Genomic DNA, 20,182 nt, shown 5'->3' with positions numbered 1-20,182 from the left:
TTGAAACATGTAGAAATATTGTTGTAAGATGTTTGGAGTAAAGGAATAAGGTATGTGCTTGTTAGAAATAAGTAAATAAATTATATACATGGGGTGTTTGAGAGCCACAGAAATTGGCATAAGTGATTTTCAGTATTTTCAATAATTTTGCATTATCTTTGTATAATTGTTTATTTTCTGTAAAATCATGAAATTTAAATAGTAACTGTAAAGGAAATATTTTTTCTTAAAGGAAAAATTAATAGATAAAATGTTTGTAAATTTTTTGGAATAAGTATTGCTTTCAGCAGGAACTTGCCTAAGTAATCTCTCACCATATATAAAATCACTTAATTGGAATTTTCTTTTTAAAACTTTAATTACTCTATATTACGCACTATAAAAATTCATTCAAAGTTATTACTTGCTTATTATTTTTTGTGTGAATACTTGAGAATGAATGAGAGAGTGTATGTGTAACATACATTAAAACTTAATGTCATTTTATGTAAAACTTTATAAAATTGAACCGTGGAATAATTGTGTTGCAACCACAATGCTGATGACATATGTTGATGTGTGCTTGTTTTTGTAAGAGGGCAGCCAGAATAAAAGTCTGAAGTGGCAAAGGTTTCTATATTAATTTAAAGAATATTTTGCATTCCATTCTATTTTATGAAACAATATATAAGAAATTGAAATTGTAATGGCATAAATGACTATCTGATTAGTGGTTGGCTAAGGCAAGTTTTTCCACGAGAATGATCTGGAAGGATCATTTCGATTGGTCATTCAGATCAATAGCCGATCAGAACTAAGTGGTTCCCATGTGCAAATAGATAGGCAGAGAGGAGAGAAGCATCGAGAGAATCTCTCGCTAACCTGCTTTGGGGTAACGTCATGCTAGACGTCTCCGAGAGAATGTTATGTAAAATAAAGAACTTGGGAGTTCATTGTGTTTGGAATGTGTCATGACTAAAACGGTTTAAGTTACAAACATATTGATGAAAAATGTGATATTTCTGAATTATTTAGTTGAAGGAATGAGATTTTCACTCTGCAGCGGAGTGTGCGCTGATATGAAACTTCCTGGCAGATTAAAATGGTGTGCCGGACCGAGACTCGAACTCGGGACCTTTGCCTTTCACGGGCAAGTGCTCTACCAACTGAGCTACCCAAGCACGACTCACGCAGAAGTAAAGCTGTGAGGACAGGGCGTGAGTCGTGCTTGGGTATGTCAGTTGGTAGAGCACTTGCCCGCGAAAGGCAAAGGTCCTGAGTTCGAGTCTCGGTTCGGCACACAGTTTTAATCTGCCAGGAAGTTTTATTTAGTTGAAGTTTTATGAGCGTGTGAAATTTTCGGTTATAGTGACAATTCCGCGTGGCGTATTCCATGTTTTTACTTTTCAGATCTACCTAGGTTTTGGCCACTGAGTGGCCAGTCTCAGAGCTTTTAATATGTGCTTGCATCTAAACCATCAGGTTGACAGTTACGTTCAGCATGACGGTATAGATGTAAACATAACTCAAAGCATTGAGAATAGCTACACTGTGTCCGAAATCTGTGTAGATCTGGAATGTAAAAACAAAAATTGCGACTGATTGGTGATACTCTCTACAGATTTGTACAAAACAGTCGCTGGGTGCCAGCTCAAAAATGGAGTCAAACCTGATTGAATAAATCTAGCTAATTTTAATAAGCCTTGTGAATTTACAAAAATTTTCCAATGTGTATGGAATCTTATGAGACGTAACTGCTAAGGTCATCAGTCCCTAAGCTTACACACTACTTAACCTAAATTATCCTAAGGACAAACACACACACACACACACACACACACCCATGCCCGAGGGAGGACTCGAGCCTCCGCAGCCGCATGGTCCACGACAGCAGCACCTAAGACTGCTCGGCTAATCCAGCGCTGCATGAACTTACAGTTAACGTAAATAAACATTTTTCAATGGTTGTGAACAGATAATGTATTCAACGGAAAACAAAATATATTTACAATTTAACGATGATTTGGTTTGAACAATAATATTTACAATAACTATTTAATGTTGAACAAAATAAGAAACAGCACAGTAAATAACCAGGACACTGATCATAATATAAAAATTTAAAAAAATACTAGACAAATCGAATCTTCCTGGCTTTTGTTTGTGCAAACTCTTTCACGATCTGTGTACTTTAAGTCCTCTGCAAGCTCGTGCTCAATCGATATTGTTGCAAGATCATTTAAATGAGTTTGGCTCATCATTGATCGGAGGTATGTCTTTATCAATTTCAGTTTTGAGAAACTCCTCTTTCCAATTGCAACTGTGACTGGGAGTGTTAGGAGAATTCTCAGAGCCATGTTAACATTAGAGCAAAAATTATGTCTTCCTATAAACTTCAGAGTCTCTTTTGGACCTATTGCAAGTTTCAACAGTATTAAAAGCACTTTTAGTTCTTCCCTCAACTCCAATGCATCAATGTCGCTTGACTCATGATCTTGCAAAATCGCTGCGAGGTTTCTACACTTTGTGTCCAGGCTGTCAGGAGGTCCATTCTTCAGCTCGCCAATGTCGTAGAGAAAATAAAAATAATCACAATGAGATTTCAGTTGATTGAATCTCTCATCCAAAGATGTGGTTGCTATATCTAAAAGATAATAGTAGAATACTAGTAGACTTCCTCGGACAACTACCAAAACGAATTATGTAGTTTTCGTTGTAGAGAACGCAACAATATCTATTGCCTGGAAAGGCGAAGTGGTGACGCGGCAGTGCCAGGAACTATGTTACGTGACGAGGTACATCGAGGCTACGGTTAAACTAGCACCCAAGAAGAAGAAGCAAGAATCTCACAATAAGTATGTGACAGATGATATGGATAAATATATTATCAGACAGCAATTTCTATGGCATTACGAACAATAGAAAGAAATACGAACTTTTGTCAAACAGAAATGAGCTGCAAAGCTAGCAAGGAAACACTTAGAAGTAATGTTCTGTCTATGGATTTTCGTTTTAGAAGGTGTCAGAATTAACGTTTTGTTTTGTGGGGACAAGAGGGCATTGTTGCTAAAAGACCATACTTTCTCAGGTTTTCATCAGAATAAAAGCGACCAGTATTTTACTAAGATGAAACATGGATTCACATGCATTATACAGTAAATATGTTGGCAAAGTGAGCGTGCGAATAGTATTGTCAAACAAAAGTGCAGGTCAGAGTTCAATTGTTGTTCATGCTGGCGGAGACAGGTGTTTCATGGCTCAAAAACCAAAACGTCCAACTATCACTCAGAAACGGATAGCAAAAATTTTCAAAAATACGTCGAAACCCAACATATGATAGGATTATTAGCAATGTCTTTATCCCTTGTAATTACTTGCATTTTATTTACCCATTCAGAATACTTCTAGCCATTGTAGGTGTTGGAAATGTTTGACTGTAGTAATGTTCAACTACTTTTTTCCATAATGCTGGAAGAATAAAACACTTGTGAACTGCCATTGAAGGGCTTAGCAAAAGTGTTTCAGAGGTAACATGCAACCACTGTATCGAACATTGCATTCAAATTTCCAAATTAGATTTCGTTTTCTGCAAAATTAGTTGTGAGTAAACACACGGCGCGTAACAGGCTGGCAGCGCTCCACTCATAAGAATACTGGTGTGATATACTACTTTTCTTATGCCCATACTGGTAGCATTGTACAATATTCTCATTGCAAGTGCTAAGCTATTTAATTTATTTGCAAGGTACTGTATATGTGATCCCCATGATAGATTTTTATCTAGTTGCATTCCTAGGAATTTTGCACAGCTAGCTTTCTGCAAATCCTGGTTTCTGCGGCTGACCTGATTATCATTTAATTTTGCTTGTTTTGTTTTAAACTGCATTAACTGAGTCTTTTCCAAGTTTAATTCTAACCTGTTTAAATCAAACCAGGTATCTAATTTTTCTGAAGTATTTAATACAGTTTGTGGAATTTGATCAGTACTGTTACTGTGAATGATTAAAGATGTGTCATATGCAATTAAAACTGAGTGACACTCAGTACTAAATGGCAGATTATTTATGTAAAACAATAACAGAATTTGGACCGAAGACAGAACCTTGGCACACTCCAAGTGAAATGGTTTTCCATTTTGAAGTAAAAGTCCCTCTCTCTGATGTTATAATTACTCATTGTGTTGGTTAGGTATTCTAATACCGTGCCCTGATTCCATACTTTTTCTGTTTACGGAGTAGCAAGGAGTGATTCACACCATCAAAGGCCTTTTATAGGTCACAAAAATTCCTGTGGCGTGCAGTGAGTTGTCTAGAGATGAGCAAATTTTATCAACAAAATTATTTATAGCAGATACTGTGGTTTTGCCTTTTTGAAATCCATACTGATTTTTTGAGATTATTTTAAAATGTTCTATGAAATTTTGAATTTGTATCGTGACTACCTTTTCAAATATTTTTGATAGTGATGGATGAAGAGTGACTGGGTGATTGTTTCCCATATGTTCTTTTGTGCCTTTTTTAAATAGTGGCTTAACTACTGTTTACGTCAGTGTGTCTGGAAAATAACCTTCTTGAAGGGACTGGTTAACTATTGTATTTGGTGGCTGCGTAATTATTTTATAGACTGCTGATGTTTTACTCTTTAGTGATAGTATCACATTTTCTATATCTTTTACTGTAGTTTTGGTAAATGTACTGAAAAATTCACCATCAAATTGCTCACTCCTAAATAAATTTACGTTGTTTGGGTACTCTGCTACACTGACATTAGATTTTGTACATTTATAAAGAATTCATTTAATAATTCAGAAAGTTGAGCAGGATTTATAATAGTTTTACACTGGACCTTGATTTCAGAAATATCATGGCCTCTACCTGTGGCACCTGTTTCAGCTTTGATCACTGACCATAATGCCTTTGATTTGTTTTCACTATCCAGTTGCCATTTCTTTGGCTGTCTTTACAACTTTTTTAAAAACATTTTTGTAATCTTTTACATAGGTAACAAAACCAGGACTTTTGTTTTGATTTATTTCACTATGTAGCCATCTTTTTCTTGCACTAGAGATTTTTATTCCTTCAGTAATCCACTTTACTTTATTTCCTACTTTTTTTATGATGTAGATCAAGGGGGAAAGTTTCATTGAAAACGTGTAGGAAGTTTTTCAAGAAAGTAGCAAAATTTTCAGAGCATGAAATACTATGATCTAAAGCCCACCCCACCTTATTTAATCTTTGATAGAATAAGTTCATATTTTCTTTGCTGAACTGGCGTTTGGTGTAGTTTTTTTTTTTTTTTTTTTTTCGAGCAAGGTTCTGTTGTTTTTGCTAACTACATAAACAGAGCGCCTTGATCAGAAAGTCCTAAATCCAAACAAAACTTATTTGCTTCATTATAAGTGTAACTGGTTAAAATAGTATCTATAAATGTTGCAGACATTTCGTTTACTCGAGTAAAATCAGTGAAATTTTCACTGAAACCCCATATTTGAATCATACCAATGAATTTTGTTAAGTTAATAGCTGCACTGGCTGGATCTACGTTGAAATCAGCAGTTATTATGACTCTTTTCTTGGTTTCTTTTTGAAGATTTTGCAACAAACATTGGAATTTTGACAAAAAATGTTTCGTTATTTCTGCGCCTGGGATTTTATACACAGATAAAATTACAATTTTTTGCCCTACCTCTACGGAGCAGCTTTCAAATATAGGTGCATTATTTATTAAGGGAATCGATTAAATGATTTGCAAGTTGTTAAGTTTTGTTTCTCTGCCATTTGTGTACTTTGAACTTAACCCATTTATGTTCAAGTGCATTACAAATGTATTGTTACTTTTTTGAATATTCCTATAGTGAGTTTAAAATTAGTTGCAACTTTTGACGTTTGCTGACCGGAGGGGGACGAGATGCCGTTGCCCAGGTAACACCAATGAGAGCCAGCTTTCCCTACCATGCCGCCAGGGGTTCGGCTGGTAAAGCGCCCCTGTTGTCACACCATGAGTAACCATTACCACAAAGTGACACGCATCAACGTTTGTCCATGAGATAAAGTTTAACGTAGCGTGTATAAGGCGAAATTAATGGATGGCTGGCTCTGAGCACTATGGGACTTAACATCTGAGATCATCAGTCCACCCCCCCCCACCCCCACCCTCCTAGAAATTAATGGAACTTGTAGTTTTGTACAAGTCGAAACTCCACGCTACCAGGTCGACAAAATGGCTAACAGTAAAGGACACAGTTTAATCAGACTTCCTCCGTATGAAGCTCATTTCAATCCAATCGACAGCATATGGGCCTAGGAGAAAAGTACCGTGGTCATTGATGTTGAAATTCAGACAAAAGAAGCTACTGCAAATGTTATACGACAGGACAGGTCTTGAGTTATCAGGCATACCAGGAAGGTAGTTGAGGAGCCACTCATGAAGGACTGTGACGAGTTCTGAGGTATATGCAACTTCTGTTGTTGCTATGGTAAGATCTGCTTCTTTTGTCAGAACACGGCAGGATTTAGAAATATTCATCTCACTAACATTGTAATGCAGTTGAAATTACGACAGAATACTGAAATAGTGTATTGTTAAACTAACAACTGCTTGCAAGTCAGGTCAATAGTTGACAAAACAGACCATTCTCAGTATAAAAATAAACGTGTAACTTCATCTCTTATATTGTTACAAAACCCACAGCAGTTCTCGTTTTACCGGCTACCGATGGGCCTCATTAATTACATTATTTGATTGAAAAAATCGCGGTAGATAACGGTATGTAAGTTTTGCATATTAATCATATGGCAAAACACTCTCGTCTCTGCGCGCTATATCTGAAAACATTTATAAGATGCAAAGAATTTATGAATATTTCATTCTAGCTTTTTCACTGACGCACGATTTCGTGATGGAGGGCTTTACATACATTTCATTTTCTCGAGACTGGAAACAGACTGCTGGATCCTTCCAAATTTAAAGAATAACCTTACACGCACCACACACAAATTCATAGCGACACCTGTTTTTAATTGCAGACTAAGAATTTCTTGCTTTAGTTTATGTATTATTGAAACATCGCAACGACTATGACCATTAACAGGATGATGTGCGCCCCCGGTAGCTGAGTGGTCAGTGCGACAGAAAGTCAATCGTAAGGGCCCGGGTTTGATTCCTGGCTCGGTCGGAGATTTTCTCCACTCAGGTACTGGGTGTTGTCTTGTCCTGATCATCATCATTCCATCCCCATCGACGCGCAAGTCGCTGAAGTGGCGTCAAATCGAAAGACTTGCACCCAGCGAACTGTGTACCTGACGGGAGGCCCTAGTCACACGACATTTATTTTAATGGAGTAAGTGGCGGTTCATCACCAAGCTGACGAATTAAACTATAAAAATTACGAGAATGAGAGTTTACTACCGAATAATTTCTTGAAAATCGCTTCAGAAATATCGCAGATCGGACGACCTGCCGTTCACGCAGTCAAACGACCCTGCCAGATTCTGCGCCGAATATGTCTAGCATTATACTTTGGTCACCTACCGAAGCGCGCAGCACACACTGGCAACTGCGCTCCCTTCCACTCGCTCCGTAGTGAACTGTCAAAAGTCGCAACTTATTTTAAACGTACTATAATGGCATCTGTTTCGAACCGCTGTTTGTGTATTTTCGTTTCAACTTCATTATTAATTTTGACACCCCCATCTCTGTGTACTAGTTTCTCTTACTAAGTATGATCTTACGTATATCACTATACATATTGCTGTTTAGATGCACTGATGAATTTATCCGAATCCACGAAAACTGCACCAAGTCTGTTGCACTGTTCTCTGATGTGGTTGTTTATCCAATGTATTTATCACTTACTGGTCTTCTGTACTGGATACTGCTAATAATTAACTTTGATGCTGGGTACAAGTTTTTCGCCATCCGGATTAGATTTCTTACTTCGTTTACCATCTCTTGTTCACTTCTGTTTCGCAACGAGTTCGTCCCCAAAAGGATGAATACACATTTGTAGTTTTCATTGCGATGTACCGGCGGGAATGCATTTTGTTTCGTTGTCTGCATGTTCTTGAGGTGATTATTTAATTGATGTATACCTATCCCTGGGACATCAATTTTAGTATTCGATACTGCAACGTTTTTAATTAGTGAATCACCAATTATTAAAAAGTCATTTCTGGTGCTTTGTTTGCCTCGTTCTTGAGGCTTCCTTCCTTCTTTTTTGTACGTTACTGCAGCCCACTTATATTTATTTCTAGGTTAGACATATTTTGTATTTTTTTCTACGCAATTTTCATCATTATCATCACTTTTTTCGGTTCGCATATCGCTTTTAACACTTTGAGTTTGACTGTTTTTTTGTCCATTTTCCTTCATTGATTCACTGTTTCCGTGGATCCATAAACGTTTTTCATTTAATAGTTTGGCGTTTTCTTGCTTCAAGATTACAATTTCTTTTCTGAGAGTCTCAATGTCACTATTCAGTAACTTGATAATTTCGTCTTTTGAATTTACCGTGTTGAGAAAATCTTCACGTTTATCTCTAACGCAGATATGACATGACCACATAATATCGTCAATTATGAACTTGAAATTCACATTCGCACACTTTTCGTGTAACCAGAACATCTACATCCACATGATTACTCTGCAATTCACACTTAAGTGCCTGGCAGAGGGTTCATCGAACCATTTTCATACTACTTCTCTACCATTCCACTCTCGAATGGCGCGTGGGAAAAAGGAACACCTAAATCTTTCCGTTCGAACTCTGATTTCTCTTGTTTTATTATGATGATCATTTCTCCCTATGTGGGTGGGTGTCAACAAAATATTTTCGCATTTGGAACAGAAAGTTTAGTAAACAGATCTCGCCGCAAAGAAAACAGCCTTTGTTTCAGTGACTGTCACCCCAACGCGTGTATCATATTAGTGACACACTCACCCCTTTTGTGTGATAACACTAAACCAGCTGTCCTTCTTTGTACTTTTTCGATGTCCTCCGTCAATTGTACCTGGTAAGCATCCCACAGCGTGCAGCAACATTCCAGCACAGGACAGACAAGTGTAATGTAGGCTGTCTCTTTAGTGGGTTTGTCGCATCTTCTAAGCGTTCTGCCAACAAAGTGCAGTCTTTGTTTCGCCTTCCCCACAATATTCTGTGTTGTCTTTCCAATATAAATTGCTCGTAATTGTAATTCCTAGGCATTTAGTCGAATTGATAGCCCTTAGATTGTTGCGATTTATCGTATACTCAAAATTTATCGGATTTCTTTTAGTAACCATGTGGATGACCTCGCACTATCTTTGTTTAGTGCCAATTGCCACTTTTCGCACCACACAGAAATTCTCTCTAGATCATTTTGTAATTGGAATTGATCATCTGATGATTTTACTAGACGGTAAATTACAGCATCATTTGCAAACAATCTAAGGGGTCTGCTCACATTATCACCTTACGTTCCACACAGAGGAAGCCTTTAATCACACGTTTCTTTGTATTCTTTACACGTTGAGTTCTTATGAAACTTCTTTTTATCTGAGACTGAAGTGTCGCTGCACTGTCCTACTGCCATTTTACTAGAATTTGTTAATGATAATTAGTAAAAAATTATAAAAATGAATTTAAGGAGGCAGATGGTAAAACAAGAGAGGAAGTAACAAGACCCAGCTTGCTTCATCACTGGTAACAGGCAGGGCGGCCCACCACATTATAATTTGCATGGCATGGGGGACAATGATATATGGCCACCAGGGTTGATAACAGTGAATTTTCAATTAGAAGCAATCAAGTGTAGGCATGGGCATAAGTGGTGTCTCATGTCAAGTAGGGCTACAACATGATTGTAGGGTTAAACTTTCTGCATCAGCATCATCCCATAATTGACCTTCAACAATATGTAGTTGAGCTTGGCGGGGAAACAGTCCAGCTAGGGGAAGCTGTTGATCTGTCACAGGGAGCGTCTATTATATGAGCAAATCCAGTTAAACTGTGAGCAATAATATTTAAACTTGATTTGCCTGATTGTATGTTGAGTGGCAACAGAAAATGAGTGTGACGCCTGACTTGCCAATTAATATGTTATATGTAATGGAACAGCTGGAAGATGGTGAATTGTTGGATACAGTGTGTTTTTTGGTGGAACGTAGTATTGTATGTGTATGTGCGGCAAGATAGTGCCCATCAGTGTAGATAATTATGGCGATGAGGAGGTTAAGTTATTAAAAGGAACGTTAGTGGCAACATTGGAAATTCCAGAAGATGAAGATAGCTACACAGAAGGTGTAGGTTATGAAAGGGCACATGATGTCGCTAAGACTGCATTGTCTGAGGGTAACAGAGACAGTAAAGGTGGGGTAACTGTTATTAGAGTTTCAAGATTTGTTCTTTCCACAGGCGCTGTCGCTTGCAACACTCACGATGCAGCACCAGATTCCTACGGGGAATGTAGTGCCGATGACATGGAAACTGTACAGAGTTCTATGGTCTCTGCAGCCGATTTTAGAGAAGTTTATAAATCAAACTTTGGCTGACATCATAACAGAAGAGAGTAGTAGCCCTTGGGGGGAAGGGATTATAGTTGTACCAAAGAAATCAATGTCAGTTTGTAGAAGTATCGATTCTGCTGCGACTACCGTCATTTGAATCATAAAACAATGACATATGCTTATTTCTTTCCAACATCCCGAAAACCATTGATAATATTGGGTACTGCTGATCGGTATTTCCGATGATGGACTTAAGAAGTGGATACCATCAGCTTGAAGTGCCTACAGAGGACAAATCAAAAACTGTGTTTTCAGCACTGTGGGGGCATAATCGGTATAAAAGAATGCCATTTGGTTTGTATAATGCACCAGTGATGTTCCAGCATTTGTTGAATGGATGTTAAAAGCATTAGAGCCACGTCAGTGTTTAGTGTGTGTGAACAACATAATTGTTTTTTGAAGAGATATATTACATTGTGGGCAAATACTGAAGGAAATGTTAAGAGGTTACGGGCTGCACATTTAACGCTAAGTACTGTGAAGCGTCATTTTGCATTGAAAGAAGTGGACTATTTGGGTCATGTAATTAGTAAACATGGTGTAAGGAACGATCTGATATTGATATAGACCATGTGAGATTTTCCAGTACCAGGAACTAATGACGTATTACTGTATTTCCAGGGCCTCGTGAATTGTTACAGAAAATTTGTTAGATGATTTGCAGGTAGAGCATGAGTGCATATGCAATTACTAAGGAAAGGTATCAAATCTATGTTGTCTAATGAGTGTCAGAAACCATTTGTCGAGTTAAGGGAAGTACTGACATTGAGTCCAGTGTTGGTGATCCCAGATTTTTGGAAGAAATTTATGTTGTGATGTGTCAAACAATGCTCTCACTTTCGTTATGAGCCAGGAAGTCAATGAGAACACCCTGTTGCTTTGTTGCTTTTGTGTCGAGACAACTGAATAGAGTTAAGAGAGATTATTCTACAACCGAGAGAGATATGCTTAGCATGGTGTACAGAGTAACAAACTTCCAGGATTTCCTGTACCAGAGGAAGTTTGAAGTAGTGACATACCATGCTACTTTGAAGTGGTTATTAATTCTGAAGAACCCATCCAACAGACAGGCATTACAACTCACTGAATTTGGGTGTAAAGTGATCCACATGACGGGGAAGGAACATGGAAATGTGGATGCCCCAAAGTGAGAAGGTAACGATGATACAAGCACTAGGTCAGGACCTTGCTAAGTGGCAAGCAGCACGGCATGCTGGTGAGGAATGTAAGCAGTGCAGCAGCGGTTGAACATATGTTACAGGTTGTGGTGTAGGAAGATAAGATTGGAATCACAAGCGGTTGTACCATCAAAGCTAAGGGAGGAGATGCTGAGAGAAATACTTAATAACATTTTGTCAGACCATGGAAAGTGCAGAGCACTGAACTGGAGGGTGGTGCAGCAGTGGTGGTGGAAGGGAAGGATAAGTGATATCAATCAGTAAGTCAGGAAGAAGATTTTATCTAGAAAGAAATACTATTACAGATGTCGCCAGAAACGATGGAATAATTTCGTTTATTGGGGAAGAATCATAGATAATTTTTCTCGTTATACTGAGATGGTGCCAGTGTAAGATCAGCAGGCAATTACAGTAGCACAAGCCTTGGTGGATAGATGGGTATTGAACTATGGTGAGCCAGAAAATTTATAACTGATCAAGGAACAAACTTCATGTCAGATCTGATGAAGGAATTGAATTGATTGTTGAAGGTGAAGAAATTAAGGACCAGTCCACTTCATCCTCAGTCTGATGTAAGAATGGAGTGAGTTCATTGGAGGATTGGAAGGATGTTTATTTATTATGTCAACCGCCACCATATGGGTTTGGACACACATTCATCTTTTGTGATGAGTGTGTAAAGTTTGAAAGTACACACAGGCATGGAGTTTTTGCTATTCAAGGTTGTATATGGCAGCAAGGTGCCATCGCCATTCAGTGTGATTGAGCAGAAAGGGAGCAGGACTGGAGAGTCAGTCCAAAGAATTTGTGTTAATGGTGAGAGACTTATGGAAGAAATTTCAACACAGAGACACCAAGGCATTGGAATGGCAAGAGGAGGCAGTAAAACCTATTGGAACTTTACCTCGATTACAAGGTGGGTCAATGGATGATGTTATTGAGTTTGTATACTCTAAAAGGGAGAGTGAAGAAGTTTGTGAAATGGTACCAGTGCCCTTACTAAGTGATTGAAACCATGTCACCTGTGACTGTGAAGCTGCAGTTGCCAACAACGACAACGATTGTACATGTTGGATGGTTAAGGCCTTTCCTAGGTGCACCTGAAGCTATCCTGGATGTGGGGGGGATATTAGTGAAACCAATGAAGAGAGCAAAAAATAGAAATGGAAGAATGAGCAATACGAGCAGGAGGTCCATGTACCTTATACACTATATGTGTTAAGGGCAAGAAGGTAGTCATTATGTTTTGTGTTCTGTTATGATTGTTGCAAGCTTTGTTACCTCACCTTTTCGTATGTTGTACATATTATTAAAGTAATTTTGGGTAGGATCGTATGTTTGTGTTAAGGGAAGGATCATCTTTAATTAGGAAGATGTTGATACTCCCTGTCCTCAGGTTGCATTCAGTAGCTGAGGCAGAAAGAATGCTGATTTTGGCAGTGCTGTACCTCTTCACCTGGCATGGAGTAGAGACGCCGCAAGATCATCATTTTGTACAATGGTCGAAATGTGATTTGCAGGTATGGTTAATAACTGCGATAGGTGGTCACTATGGCCAGTATCAGTTTTCTTATGTACATCTGTCCATATTTACACATACCTGATCAAGGACAGAGAGACTACTACATGCGCTAGAGAGCTAACAGTCAGACATAGATTGTATGCATTTATAATATTTAAGAACTTTTCCCACGAGAGTTATGGCTCAGTAAATCAGTATTAAAATCTCCACACAGTACCACTGTTTTCCCAGTTGTCTTGAGTTTGCCTAAAGCAGTTTTTTGAACAAAAAAAAAAACACTTATGTTGGCAACAGGAGATCGATCTATACACACAAATAATAATAGTCTTCTCAGACATTAACTCGACAGCTAAGATTTCAAATACTATTTCACTACCTAGTTTGCTTACAGAGCTTAAAATGCAATATTTTTAAGTGTTGAAACTACTCATTTTGTAGTCACTGTTCAAAAAACATAAAGCTGAAACATCATTCGATTCAGTATTGAGGACTATATATATTTCATCAACTTTGTTTGTTAATGACTGCACATTGTGGTGTACAATCTTTATTATGTATTTTCAATTTAGGTCTGCATCACATTTTTTGTTATACAGTCTACTTTCATAAAAATGTCTTTCGCCCTCTTTATAAGCTATCGCATTTTTCTTTATGACTCATTTCTCCAAAGTACTTTTAACTGCTTCTGTACTATGCCTCTTGTGACTCAAATTTATTGAACAACAGATTTCTTCAATCAAAAATTGTTTTCCAGTGTGATTTAAATGAAGGCCCTGGCTGGTATCCATGGATCTGTCTAATGTGCTTTCGTTTATTAAATTCACATACAGAAATTTTTTGCATACTTCATCTATCTCTTTGTTCTCTCTTCCTATTAATTTATTTAGACATGACCAAGGAGGTAGGTCATATCTGTGTGGTTGATTTACAACAGCTACATTTGCGTTGCCTAATTTGAGTTGAACGCTTTCAGGAACTACGATGAGTTCACTACATTTACCCCTGGTAACATCACTTGCACCTGCTCAAATTACGACACAGTCTGTTCACACAATTTTACCACTGTTTATGTCACTTCTTCAATGCTTGCTCTCAACTTGACCAGGGCCTGTACACTTCATCTACATCTACATCTACATACATACTCCGCAATCCACCATACGGTGCGTGGCGGAGGGTACCTAGTACGACAACTAGCATCTTCTCTCCCTGTTCCACTCCCAAACAGAACGAGGGAAAAATGACTGCCTATATGCCTCTGTACGAGCCCTAATCTCTCTTATCTTATCTTTGTGGTCTTTCCGCGAAATGTAAGTTGGCGGCAGTAAAATTATACTGCAGTCAGCCTCAAATGCTGGTTCTCTAAATTTCCTCAGTAGCGATTCACGAAAAGAACGCCTCCTTTCCTCTAGAGACTCCCACCCGAGTTCCTGAAGCATTTCCGTAACACTCGCGTGATGATCAAACCTACCAGTAACAAATCTAGCAGCCCGCCTCTGAATTGCTTCTATGTCCTCCCTCAATCCGACTTGATGGGATCCCAAACGATCGAGCAGTATTCAAGAATAGGTCGTATTAGTGTTTTATAAGCGGTCTCCTTTACAGATGAACCACATCTTCCCAAAACTCTACCAATGAACCGAAGACGACTATCCACCTTCCCCACAACTGCCATTACGTGCTTGTCCCACTTCATATCACTCTGCAATGTTACGCCTAAATATTTAATCGACGTGACTGTGTCAAGCGCTACACTACTAATGGAGAATTGAAACATTAAGGGATTCTTTTTTCTATTCATTTGCATTAATTTACATTTATCTATATTTAGAGTTAGCTGCCATTCTTTACACCAATCACAAATCCTGTCCAAGTCATCTTGTATCCTCCTACAGTCAACGACGACACCTTCCCGTACACCACAGCATCATCAGCAAACAGCTGCACATTGCTATCCACCCTATCCAAAAGATCATTTATGTAGATAGAAAACAATAGTGGACCCACCACACTTCGCTGGGGCACTCCAGATGATAGCCTCATCTCCGTTGAACACTCACCATCGAGAACAACGTACTGGGTTCGATTACTTAAGAAGTCTTCGAGCCACTCACATATTTGGGAACCAATCCCATATGCTCGTACCTTAGTTAGGAGTCAACAGTGGGGCACCGAGTCAAACGCTTTCCGGGAGTCAAGGAAGGCATCTTTCTGTTAAGTTAGTTATGTTATGTTAGTTTGCATATCTGCCACCTTTTCTACTATCTGACGTCCACATTTATCGGCAAAAATTAAAGCTTTTCGTTCTTTTTTGCACACTTCAGACTGGCCGACTGGTTTTATAATCGTATTTCGTTATTTACTATGTGGAACTTGTGAAGTGCCGGCCGAAGTGGCCGTGCGGTTAAAGGCGCTGCAGTCTGGAACCGCAAGACCGCTACGGTCGCAGGTTCGAATCCTGCCTCGGGCATGGATGTTTGTGATGTCCTTAGGTTAGTTAGGTTTAACTAGTTCTAAGTTCTAGGGGACTAATGACCTCAGCAGTTGAGTCCCATAGTGCTCAGAGCCATTTGAACCATTTGAACTTGTGAAAAATTTACAGTGCACGGCTTTTGGTGATTGTAATTATTTTCTGGACTGATGTGTTTCTGAGTGACATTTTTTGTAGCATCACTTTTGCCATTATAGCTGTTTAATGCACTTAAATTTATATTTCCGTGTTTTGTGCTGGTCTCCACCGTGGTTCTCGCTTTGTCAATGTCGCTGGTAGCTGATATTTCTTTCAGGTTGAATCTATGGCTGTTTTTTGAGTTTTACGACCAAGATTTTGCATTTGTTTCTCCAATAAGACTACAATCCTGTTAAGTTCATCGATTTCACTGTTTTTTGCAGTTAAAACGAGACGAAAATCGTCGCATTGTTTACACATGGGCTTTGCCGACCTTGCGCTTGCCATAGTTTTTTCACTTTGTTTTGGTTCATCTGGCCAAACCCATTTAAATTATAACGATATGTGGTGAGTTATGTGTCTATTATCTTTGACTGTTTCTTCAATCTTTGTTTCTACATGCTGTTCTGTTCAGTTCCGGTTCGTCTACATTGATTTTGTGTGGGCTAACATGTAGCAAAGTGTACCAATGTGAAATGTTATAATAAATCATCGAATTTTTACATGTTTATCATGTTCTCAATATCTACGGAACCTCAATAAGTTAATGTGCCCATGTACCCAGATAACCGATCGTTAAAAGTTTCAGGAGTCGCTGTTTAAAAACCAACATCTCATGATTCAAAGTCCAGTGTATGCTGCTGTTCACAAAGAAGAACTGTTCGAGCCGACAAATACGGCTACGAATTATCTAATTAATGTGAAGAAGCTGAAAGGACGTGAGAACTACAGAGATTGGCCCTTTGCTACCGAAATTTTGCTTACTCTCGAAGGATTAGCGAATTGTGTCTCAGAAGTAGTTTCATAGGAAGATTCGATGGCCAAAGGGAAGATAATTCATATGATTGATCCATCTTTATTTGTGTTTATAAGAAAAGCAAAAACAACAGTGGACATTTGGTAGAAACTGAAATCAATGTTTGACGACTGTGGTTTTGCGAGAAGAATAAATTTACTGAGAACTCTGATATCAACACGTCTAGAAAACTGTGGTTCAATGACGAGCTACGTGAACCAGATAGTAGATAATAGTCAGAAATTATTATAGTTAAAACGAGACGAAAATCGTCGCATTGTTTACACATGGACGTTACCGACCTTGTGCTTGCCATAGTTTTTTCACTTTGTTGCAGTTAATGATGAATGGATTGGTTTGTTACTGCCAACATGATTGCAGAAAAATATTCTCCCATGATAATGGCAACTGAGCATTCAGAAATTCCAATCATAACAGACGCAATCAAAAGTAAACTTCTTGATGTGGGAGTTGGCAACCAAAGTTTTCTCACCGAAATGGAAATACAGTGGAAAACAAAAACAGGAAGGACTTTGTTTGCTATAAATGCAAGAAATTGGGACATTTTAAAAGTAAGTGCCCTAATGATGACAATGTCACAAAACAAACAAAACTTTAGATGTTTACAGTGCACTGTTTATAAGTGACTCTTTTGACAGAAGTGACTGATATGTTGATTCAGGTGCTAGTGTGCATCTCACAGCAAATGAAGAATGGATGTAATGATAACATGCATAAAAAGATGGCTGCAAATCAGACAGAAATCCCAGTGTTGTGCTCTGACGAAGTTGATTTAACAACAGTAGTCGGGAAGAACTCTTTTGCTATTACTGTAGAAAATGTTGTGTGTGCTCTAGAACTAACTAAAAATTTGCTCTTTGTGAGCAGGTTGATTGAGCAACGAAATTTTGTTGAATTTAATAGTGATCAGTGCAATATTTGTAACAAGCATAATTAACTAGTTACAACTGCGAATCTACAACTACAACTACATCTACATGGTTACTCTGCAATTCACACTTAATTGCCTGGCAGAGGGTTCATTGAACAATTTTCATACTACTTCTCTATCATTCCACTCTCGAATGGCGCGTGGGAAAAAGGAACACCTAAACCTTTCTGTTCGAGCTCTGATTTCTCATATTTTATTATGATGATCATTTCTCCCTACATAGGTGGGTGTCAACTAAATATTTTCGCATTTGGAAGGGAAAGTTGGTGATTGAAATTTCGTAAATAGATCTCGCTGCAAAGAAAACAGCCTTTGTTTCAGTGACTGCCACCCCAACTCGCATATCATATCAGTGACACTCTCACCCCTCTTGCGCGATAACACGAAACGAGCTGCCCTTCTTTGCACTTTTTCGATGTCCTCTGTCAATCGTACCTGGTAAGGATCCAACACCGTACAACAACATTTCAGCAGAGGACAGACAAGTGTAATGTAGGCTGCCTTTTTAGTGGGTTTGTCGCATCTTCTAATGTGGATGACCTCGCACTTTCTTTGTTTAGTGCCAATTGCCACTTTTCGCACCGTACAGAAATTCTTTCTAGATTATTTTGTAATCTGATGATTTTACTAGACAGAAAGTTACAGCGTCATCTGCAAAGAATCTAAGGGGGCTGCTCAGATTATCACCTAGATCATTTATGTAAATCTGGAACAGCAGAGGGCCTATGACACTACCTTGTGGAACGCCAGATATCACTTCTGTTCTAGTCGATGATTTACCGTCTATCACTATGAACTGTGACCTCTCTGAGAGGAAATCACGAATCCAGTCACACAACTGAGACGATACTCCATATGCATGAAATTTGATTAATAGTCGCTTGTGAGGAACTGTATCAAAAGCCTTCTGGAAGTCTAGGAATATGGAATCGATCTGAGATCCCTTGACGACAACACTCATGACTTCACTGGAATAAAGAGCTAGCTGTGTTGCACGAGAATGATATTTTCTGAATCCATGTTGGTTATGTATCAATAAGTCATTTTCTTCAAGGTGAATCATAATGTTCGAGTGCAGAATATGCTCCAAAATCCTACTGCAAATTGAGGTCAGTGATATGGGTCCGCAATTCAATGGATTACTCCTATTTCCTTTCTTGAATATTGGTGTGACTTGTGCTACTTTCCAGTCTTTAGGAACAGACCTTTCGTCAAGTGAGCGGTTGTATGTTATTGCTAAGAAAGGTACTATTGTGTCTGCATACTCTGAAAGGAACCTGATTGGTACACCATTTGGACTGGAAGACTTGCCTTTCTTATGTGATTTGAGTTGTTTCCCAACTAAAAAATGGCTCTGAGTACGATGGGACTTAACGTCTGAGGTCATCAGTCCCCTAGAACTTAGAACTATTTAAACCTAACTAATCTAAAGTCATCACATACATCCATGCCCGAGGCAGGATTCGAACCTGCGACTGTAGCGGACGCACGACTCCAGACTGTAGCGCCTAGCCGGCCGCGGTGGCTTTGCGGTTCTAGGCACTACAGTCCGGAGCCGCGCTGCTGCTACGGTCGCAGGTTCGAATCCTGCCTCGGGCATGGGTGTGTGTGATGTCCTTAGGTTAGTTAGGTTTAAGTAGTTCTAAGTTCTAGGGGACTGATGACCACAGCAGTTGAGTCCCATAGTGCTCAGAGCCATTTTGTAGCGCCTAGAACCGCTCGGCCACCTCGGCCGGCGTTTCCCAACACCTAAGATATCTTCTTTTATGCCACTCGTGCTAACAGCTGTTCTGGTTTCGAATTCTGGAATATATACTTCATCTTCCTTCTTGAAGGGATTATGGAAAACTGTATTTAGTAACTCCGCTTTAGTGGCACCATCATTGGTATTGAATGTTTTTTGCCACTGGTGTGCTTTACATTCGACCAGAATATCTTTGGGTTTTCTACCATATTTTGAGACAATGTTTCATTGTGGAAACTATTAAAAGCATCTCGCATTGACGTCCGCACTAAATTTCGAGCTTCCATGAAACTTAGCCAGTCTTGGGGATTTTGCGTTCTTCTGAATTTGGCATGCTTGTTTCGTTGCTTCTGCAACAGTGTTCTGACGTGTGCTGTGTTCAAGGTAAATATTGATAGAAGAAGTGATTGTTTGGGAATGACTACAGCATCTGATTGGCATAGAAGATTAGCTCACATAAATGCAACGGATCTTATGAAAATAAAAAATGGTGGTCTAGAAGTAATGATATGTATAGTATGCAATAAAGCAAAACAAACAAAACAGCCTTTTCCACTTGGAGTCAGTAGAGCCTCTAAGCTACTTGAAGTAGTACATACAGACCTTTGTGGGCCAATGATATAACTTAATGCCATTAGGTGGTGCAAAGTATTTTCTCATTTTGGAAAAATGGGATTTGTGTATTTTCTGAAGACAAAAAATGAGACTTCAGAAAAATTTCAAGAATTTCAGAAAATGGGGGAAACTCAGCGAGAAAGGAAAATGAAAACAGTAAGGACAGATAACGGAAAAGAATGCTGT

The 20,182-nt window shown here is 38.7% G+C and overlaps 1 non-coding gene across 1 annotated transcript; it reads right to left on the bottom strand.

Moving 5' to 3' along the window:
• Positions 1-1,086: 1,086 nt before the first annotated feature.
• Positions 1,087-1,161, bottom strand: Trnas-uga (transfer RNA serine (anticodon UGA)). The gene has a single exon. It is a non-coding gene; the product is annotated as a tRNA-Ser (tRNA).
• Positions 1,162-20,182: the final 19,021 nt, after the last annotated feature.

The sequence above is a fragment of the Schistocerca nitens genome, chromosome 1, assembly GCF_023898315.1.
Source record: "Schistocerca nitens isolate TAMUIC-IGC-003100 chromosome 1, iqSchNite1.1, whole genome shotgun sequence".
In the NCBI taxonomy this organism is placed as follows: Eukaryota; Metazoa; Arthropoda; class Insecta; order Orthoptera; family Acrididae; genus Schistocerca; species Schistocerca nitens.
Note: the sequence above shows the minus strand (reverse complement) of the source record. Positions and strands in the feature narration are given on the sequence as shown.